The following is an 8132-nucleotide window of genomic DNA, read 5'->3' as shown; positions in this document are numbered from 1 at the left end:
CATGCCCTCAAGCCTGGTTCCATTTCAATTGTAGGATCACAAGACTTCAGCTGGTTGTCTGGAAATGCTCCAGGGCTTTATTATATCCTGGAATTCATCCTTAAACTGATATACTACTTAACATTGATATGATACTTTCAAAGACTCTGTCAGAGTCAAGCCTGCCTCTGATTCAGAAAGCGAAACTCCTTCTGAGTCAGAGGAGGAAATGGAAACTTACCGGGCTGAAATCAGGAAAATGAAACTAGAGGGTGAGCCAGCAGCACAGGAAGAGTCCAAGGTGCTGATTGGGCAGGTTTTGGGGGAGGATTCGAATCCTCCAATCAGCATGCACCAACGACAGGCCAAAAAGCACATGAAAGAGAAGGCAGCCCTTGGCTGCAGAAGGGTCTAGGTGCATGAAGGATCGGGATAAAAGGCAGATGCATGAAGAGCAAGCTGCTGGAGACAACTGACCCTCCAAGGCTGCAGCTTCAGTGGAAGAGTCCTTCCCTGCATCGGAGACAGCATCTGTTGCCAAAGAGGAATCAGCACCTTTGCTCTGCTCTGAAGAGGACTTGAATCCTGCCTCAGCTGCCATCGAGGATTCTGTATCCACTGTGCCCAGCAATCTCAGCCTTGCATCCAGCCTTGCTTCAGATCTCCAGTCCAAAGAATCCAGCCCAGTCCAGGGCTTCCAGCCCAGTCCAGCCTTGCTCTGAGTTCCCAGCCTTGCTCCAAGTTTCCAGTCCAGAGAATCCAGCCCAGTCCAGAGTTTCCAGCCAAGTCCAGCCTTGCTCCAAGTCTCCAGTCCAAAGAATCCAGCCAATCCAAGGTTTCCAGCCAAGTCCAGCCTTGCTCCAAGTTCCAGTCTTGCTCCAAGTCTCCAGCCTAGTCCAAAGTTTCTAGTCGAGTCCAGCCTCATTTCCAGTTTGTAGTCTTGCTTCGAGACTCCAGTTACCAGCTTCCAGTCTGGCATAGGTCCTCAGCCCCACCCATTGTTCCAGTGCCAGAGCAACCCAAGTACTGTTCCAGTTCAAGACCTGTGTCCTCAGCTTCAGCAGCACCTTGCATTCCAGTACCTTCCAGCCTCCAGTTTCCATTAGGAAGTCCTGTTCCACTGCCTCATTGTGGCCCAGCTGGGCTTGTTGAACCCTGCTCTTCATATTTCAAGGACTTACTTATTGTAAATAGTTATTTAATAAAGAGTATTTTTGATATTACTCTGCCTGGTTGCATAGGCTGAACAGGACAGACTCCTCACAATCAATCATGCCAATCAGTGGTTCCTAAACTAGTGCCTTTTGGTCCATATTTTAGATTATACTTGATTCAACAGCTCTAGAGAGAAACAGGATAAGGAAGGCTTCGCTAAGGCAATTAGCTTTAATTAGCTTACTCCAAGAAACGTACCTATCGGCTTGCAGCTGCAAGCTTGGTCACTTCATCTGAAATATGATATTCAGATTCATTCATTCATTCATTCATAATGGGGTGGGGTGGCTTATAAATTAAATAAATTAATCAGTATACTATTGCAAAAGTCCAAAAGACCAAAGTCTGACTGCAAGCCTATAGATACTTCCCTGGAAGCAAGCTAATTAAAACCAATAGGACTTACTTTGAGTAAACATATATGGAATTACTAACCTAAATCACCCTAATGCTGTTTTTCTTAAGGTTGTAGTTGGTTAATTATTGGTAGTTCTGAAAGTTGCTTCTCCATTCTGACCCTTAAACTTCCATGGGATTTGAGCATATCTATAAGAATTTTTAAAAAGGGGGAAATAGAAAATCATATGTTAAATAACCAACCTGAACTAAAGCAGTTTCAATACTTGCTTCCACTTCTTGCTATTTTAAAAGTGCAAGGAATGGCAAGTAATAGTATGTCAATTTCATATACCATACAGAAGGCACAGTACAGAAAAGTTATACTGAAATGTGGATGAAGGAAAATTCTCAGCTTGAAACCACATGGCAGTTAAAAACTCCTGGATGCCATGCCAACAGCACCATCTTGTGCTCTTAATCCATAAGCACAGTTTGCTTAAAGCATATAAATCCATGCTAATTTCAGGATTTCCTGAGAAAAATACTGTTTTAGCATTAACAAAGACAGCAACTTACAAATTTGTTCCACATTGCCAATCTGCTTGTCTCTCCCACCCTATCACAGGCTTGCAAATTTTCCCCCATCTCCTCATCTGATGAAATAGCAGGAAAGGATTTTTCTTGTTAAAATGTCTTCTTATTTATACATAGACGTGCTTATTACCTCTATGTAAACTAACATATGCAGCATGGGGGATTTGTGGAACTGAATCATAGGCAGAAAGAAAAACTTGATACTATAAATGCTAACAAAATAAGAGACCAGAAACAAGGTCCAAAAGCAGATATTTGTTTTTTTGATGAAGAACAAACATATGCCAAGTGGATTAGCATCATGCATAAACTGAGGATGTTGAAGACTCAGGGGATCCATTTGTTTGTTTGTTTGTTTTTCAAATTTCTATCACCACCCATCTCCCCCAAAAAGGGGGACTCTGGGCAGTTTACAATAAAATCAGCAATTAAAACCATAAGAAATATAAATTACAATATAAATAACCAATAAATAAGAATAAAATAGATACAAAATCCAAGAAGTGAAGATCTCATTCATTGGGGAGGGAACTACAGTGCCAGCCACCCCCAGGAAGAACTATTGCCCCTCCCACCCCAGGCGAGGCGGCAGAACCAGGTCTTCAAATTCTGGAAGGTCGGAAGCGAAGGGGCCCACCTCACCTCTGGGGGCAGAATGTTCCAGAGGGCATCTTTATGTACATCCATGTATGTAAAGATGCCCTCTTTAAGGCACCACTCTAGTATACTGTAGGGTGTATCTGGTGTACACTTGAAGGTATTGCATTTGCCAAATTTTTGTTGTGCAGTAACCCAAGAAAGCATATTTTCAATGCAAATGTCCCGATTATGGAACTCCCTTCCTGTCCACTTATGATGGGCACCAAATTTAGGCATCTTTTAGTGTCTATACAAATATGTCTGTTTGCCTGGATTTTTGACTGAGCTTATATTGTTTTATTTTATATACTTCTTTTGTTGTTATAATAGTCCTGCTTTAGAGTTTTAACTATTTTAATTTTGAATGATTTTATTGGTTTGTTTTATTGTACCCTGTTTTATCTTTCAGCAAAACCAGGCTAAAATGTTATAAATAAATAAAGTGGTAAAAGGTATAAAAATCTTGAAATTGGAACAGCAGTTAAGTTAACAAAGGTCAAGTATCCTGACAAGATAGCCCAATCCTCTATGAATTTCTACAGTTGCTTTTTTTTAATAAACTTTATTGAGCTTTCAACATGAAGATAAAATACAAAAAGATTGAAAAATATTGAAGAAAGACTAAAAGAAAAAAGATAAACTAAAAAAGTGCAGAAATAAATAGAAAGTACAAAAGGAGTGACTTCCAGCCTTCTCCAGCACAGATACAAATACATGATACATTAACCTCTTAACTCTAATTTTAACTATAGTAAACATTATTTCTATATGCTATACCAACCTAATCATCAAATCCCAAAATCAAAGATTTGTTTTATTCCAAAAGTGGCTTCCATGTAGAAACAAAGCTAGACAAATTATTTTCTCTAATCAATGCAGTCAGTTTCGCCATCTCTGCCAGTTCCATTAGTTTTATCATCTATTCTTCTACTGTGGGAATTTGTGGATCTTTCCATCTTTGTGCATACAAAAGTCTTGCCACTGTTATCTTATATAAAAACAAAGTCCCAAATTTTGTTTCAAGTTGGTTGTCCATCAGACCTAAAAGGAAAACTTCTGGTTTCAATTGTACATTCATCTTAAGAATCTTTTGAATTATACTACATATCTGCTCCCAATATTTCTAAGCTTTCTTATGAGTCCACCAAAGGTGGTAAAAAGTGCCTTCACCTTGGGAACATTTCCAGCATACATTTGATACCCCCTTATACATCTTCAACAACTTATCTTAGCTCTCTTATCAGGTGTTAAATAACAAGGATACATCATCTTACAAAAGTTCTCTTTCAAGTTATGATTCAGTGTAAATTTCAGACCTTTGTTCCACATATTTTCCCATTGATCAAGCATGATATTATATCCAAAATTCTTTGCACATTTAATCATACAATCTGTAACATATTCATCCTCCAAATTCATTTGCAATAATAGTTTATACACCTTAGCACTAATGTGCTCGTCATTAGTACATAGATCCACTTCAAACTGGCTTTTTTCATTAACAAAATTATAAGTCTTCTTATCCAAATTAAATCGTTCTATAAGTTGTGCAAAAGTAAACCAAAGACAAGTGTAACCCTCCATTTCTAATTCTTTTTTTTTATAAGAATTTTATTAACTTTCAAGCAAAGATAAAAGCTATGGAAAAACAAAAAACTACAAAGAGAAAAACAATTTAAAAAGTGTGAAAACACAAGAGAAACATTGTTCAAAGTTACAAAGAGGTGTGACTTTCTTTTTTATTTATTTATTTATCACATTTTTATCACTGCCCATCTCCCCCACATAGGGGACTTGCAACTTTTAACAGCAAGTATATACAAAAATTTCCATAGTCAATCCCTTACTCTATATTAAACCAAAACCACATTATTTCTATAAATCATTCCACATTGGCACATTATAAAAATCACTAAGTACAGTTTCTCCCTCCCCTCATATTAAAAGAAAAAAAAGAAAAATTCATATAAACCTCCTAAACAATTTCCCCCTCCCTAAAGATAACATGTATTTAATTATTCCCTTCCTACTACTATTCTATACATTTGTCTGCTATAGTAAAAATCAAACTAAAAAGCACCTAAATTGTCTGCCATTATACTTAGTAATACAACAATATTAATGATCTTAATCTTAATAAACCAAATACCCTCCAAGTAGACATTTTTTATACCTTATTAATCTTAATCCCACCAGCAAAGGATCATTACCTTGTCATGGTGCTGGAGCTTGAGCACCTCAATGATGCCATGAGCTAAACCGTGAAGGGCCACCCAAGACGGGAAGGTCATGACAGAGAGGTCAGACTAAATACGATCCCTGGGGAAGGTAATGGCAACCCACCCCAGTATTCTTGCCATGAAAACTAAATGGATCAGTACAACCAGAGATATGTTGGTATACCATTGGAAGATGAGACCCCCAGGTCAGAAGATGGTCAAAATGCTACTGGGGAGGAACAGAGGATGAGTTCAACTAGCCCCAGACATGATGACGCAGCTAGCTCAAAGCCGAAAGGATGGCTAGCAGCTGACGGTGTTGGTGGTGAACGGCGAATCCAATGTTCTAAGGATCAACACACCATTGGAACCTGGAATGTAAGATCTATGAGCCAGGGCAAATTGGATATGGTTATTGGTGAGATGTCAAGATTAAAGATAGACATTTTGGGCATCAGCGAACTGAAATGGACTGGAATGGGCCACTTCACATCAAATGACCACCAGATCTACTACTCTGGACAAGAGGACCACAGAAGAAATGGAGTAGCCTTCATAATTAATAGTAAAGTGGCTAAAGCAGTACTTGGATACAATCCAAAAAACAATAGAATGATCTCAATTCGAATTCAGGGCAAGCCATCTAACATTACAGTGATCCAAATATACGCCCCAACCACAGATGCTGAAGAAGCTGAAGTAGAGCAGTTCTATGAGGATCTGCAGCACCTACTGGACAACACGCCTAAAAGAGACGTTATTTTCATCACAGGAGACTGGAATGCTAAGGTGGGCAGTCAGATGACACCTGGAATTACAGGTAAGCATGGCCTGGGAGAACAAAACAAATTCTTCTTTGAAGAATTTCCATCGTTGCCCAGTTCCCATGGGAGCTTGGAGGGGGAGATGGACTCTCATAAGACTCTGGAGGGAGGAAGGAACTCTGGAAGTGAGGGAGCTGAAATGGAATGTGAATCTGGAGGGGAGGGTGATGTCATGAGTACTGATGGTGAGCAGGAGGGGGCCCCTATCCAGGGGGGAAAACGCATGCATAGTACTGAGGAGTTAAGCAGCCATTCAAAGAGACACAGATCAGACCTGCCTTGACTTTTGGGGTTTATCTGTCTGGGTTTTTCCCACGCTTCTTCAGCTTGTTAGGATTTTCTGTCTAATGTAGCAGTAATAAAACACTAGAGACCCCTTGTCTCAGCGTGGTTCCTGACTGTTAGGACACCTCTCTTCAGGAGACCTCCCATACATAATAACCCCTTCTTTTCCATGGCATTCCACCAGAAGATCAATTTCACTTGTGGCTTGCAACTCACTCTCCCTTAAATTTCTCGAACTCCACTATCTGATCTTCATCGAGCATTTCAACAGAAGTCCCAATCTCACTCTTAGAAGAGACATTTCTGTCACTGTTCAGTTTCATCCCCAACATCCCCAACCAGATGACACATTTTAGACCTCATATTTTCCACAATGTCCTGAATGCCTTGCATAAAAACTTGGTAGGAGTCAGAAAGAATCTGTTTAAAATCTTGGTGGAAGTCAGAGAAAATCTGTTTAAAATCCTTCATGTCTCACGCAGTAGATTATGGCACCCCTTAGGAGCTTAACCAGCAAAAGTCGAAGATATGAAAGAATTCCGGAATGTGTTTACACAAGCAAAAGTGAGATATGTAGACAGCTCCCAAGGGAAAGTAGAAGCAGAAAGCTGAAGTTTCAAATCAGCCAATTCAACGTGTAGGAAAATGCTAATATCTTCAAATTTAGTACAGAAATATTAACAGGGAGGTAATTATTTACCCTCAATCCCCCTTAATATTTGGAGGGAAAACAAGGTCCAAAATTTAAAAAGAATTTTAAAAAAAAGTAATCCAAAAAATGGAGGGACGCGGTGGCGCTGCGGGTTAAACCGCTGAGCTGTCGATCGGAAGGTCGGCGGTTCGAAACCGCGCGGCGGGGTGAGCTCCCATTGCTAGTCCTGGCTCCTGCTCACCTAGCAGTTCGAAAACATGCAAATGTGAGTAGATCAATAGGTACCGCTTCGGCGGGAAGGTAACGGCGTTCTGAGTCGTCATGCTGGCCACATGACCCGGAAGTGTCTATGACAACGCCGGCTCCAAGGCTTAGAAACGGAGATGAGCACTGCCCCCTAGAGTCGGATTCGACTGGACTTTACGTCAAGGGAAACCTTTACCTTTACCTTAATCCAAAAAATAACGATAAGGACCAAGAGAACCAGCTTCTCCTTGCTGTAGAAAGCCTCTCTTAGGGTACATGCATTTAAAAGAATATAAATTGGGTGATTTAGAAATGGGGTGGCCGGTCTTAGTGTCCCTTTAAGGCTACAGCACAGCTTCAAAAATGGTGATGTCCCCACCTCCCAGCTAGCTCTTACCAGTCGATCACAAATGCTGTTTGCAATCTTCTGGCTGCAAGCAGCCATCCAGAGGACAAATGAGGTGATTCCAGGTGTTTTCCTTTTTTCCCGAGAATACTCCTGGGCTTCAGAAAAGCCTGCCTGAGCCCGAAAAACTGCTGCGTTGTGAGCTACACCTGCTGAGCCCACGGACACAGCTGTTCAGTCCACCATGTCCCCACCAGAAGTCCCTCCATTTCTAATTCTTCTCTTGTTTTTAACTTAGGTTCTCCTTCCACAAAGGTTAGTAACTTAGCATATGTCAACCATGTTGGTTTCACACTTATTTCTCTTCTAAAAAAAGCCTCTTAGGGTGACAACGATAGAGAAACATTAGGAGACAATCTTGCTTTATTATATATATTCCAAACTCTCAGTATGGCATGCCTAATAAAATGATTTTTGAAATCCATATTAACCTTAACTTTGTCATACCATAAATAGCCATGCCACCGAAATCGCAAATCATGTCCCTCCAACTCCAATAGTACAGGTGCTTTTTAAACCCATCTAAATTGGTGGGCATCACCGTATCTGATGACAGTAAAGTCCAGTTTAATTATGCATTGTGTGAAGAAATACCTTCTTTTATCAGTTCTGAATTTCTCCAGATTTAGTTTTAATGGGTATTAACATCTTGTATCTAGATTTAAGTTTTAAAACTTCTCTGTATATACATTTCCATATATGCATGACTTTCTATGCCTTGATCTTATTTCATT

This window comes from Candoia aspera, chromosome 3 (assembly GCF_035149785.1).
Source record: "Candoia aspera isolate rCanAsp1 chromosome 3, rCanAsp1.hap2, whole genome shotgun sequence".
In the NCBI taxonomy this organism is placed as follows: domain Eukaryota; kingdom Metazoa; phylum Chordata; class Lepidosauria; order Squamata; family Boidae; genus Candoia; species Candoia aspera.
The sequence above is the reverse complement of the archived record's forward strand: the minus strand, read 5'-3'. Positions refer to the sequence as shown.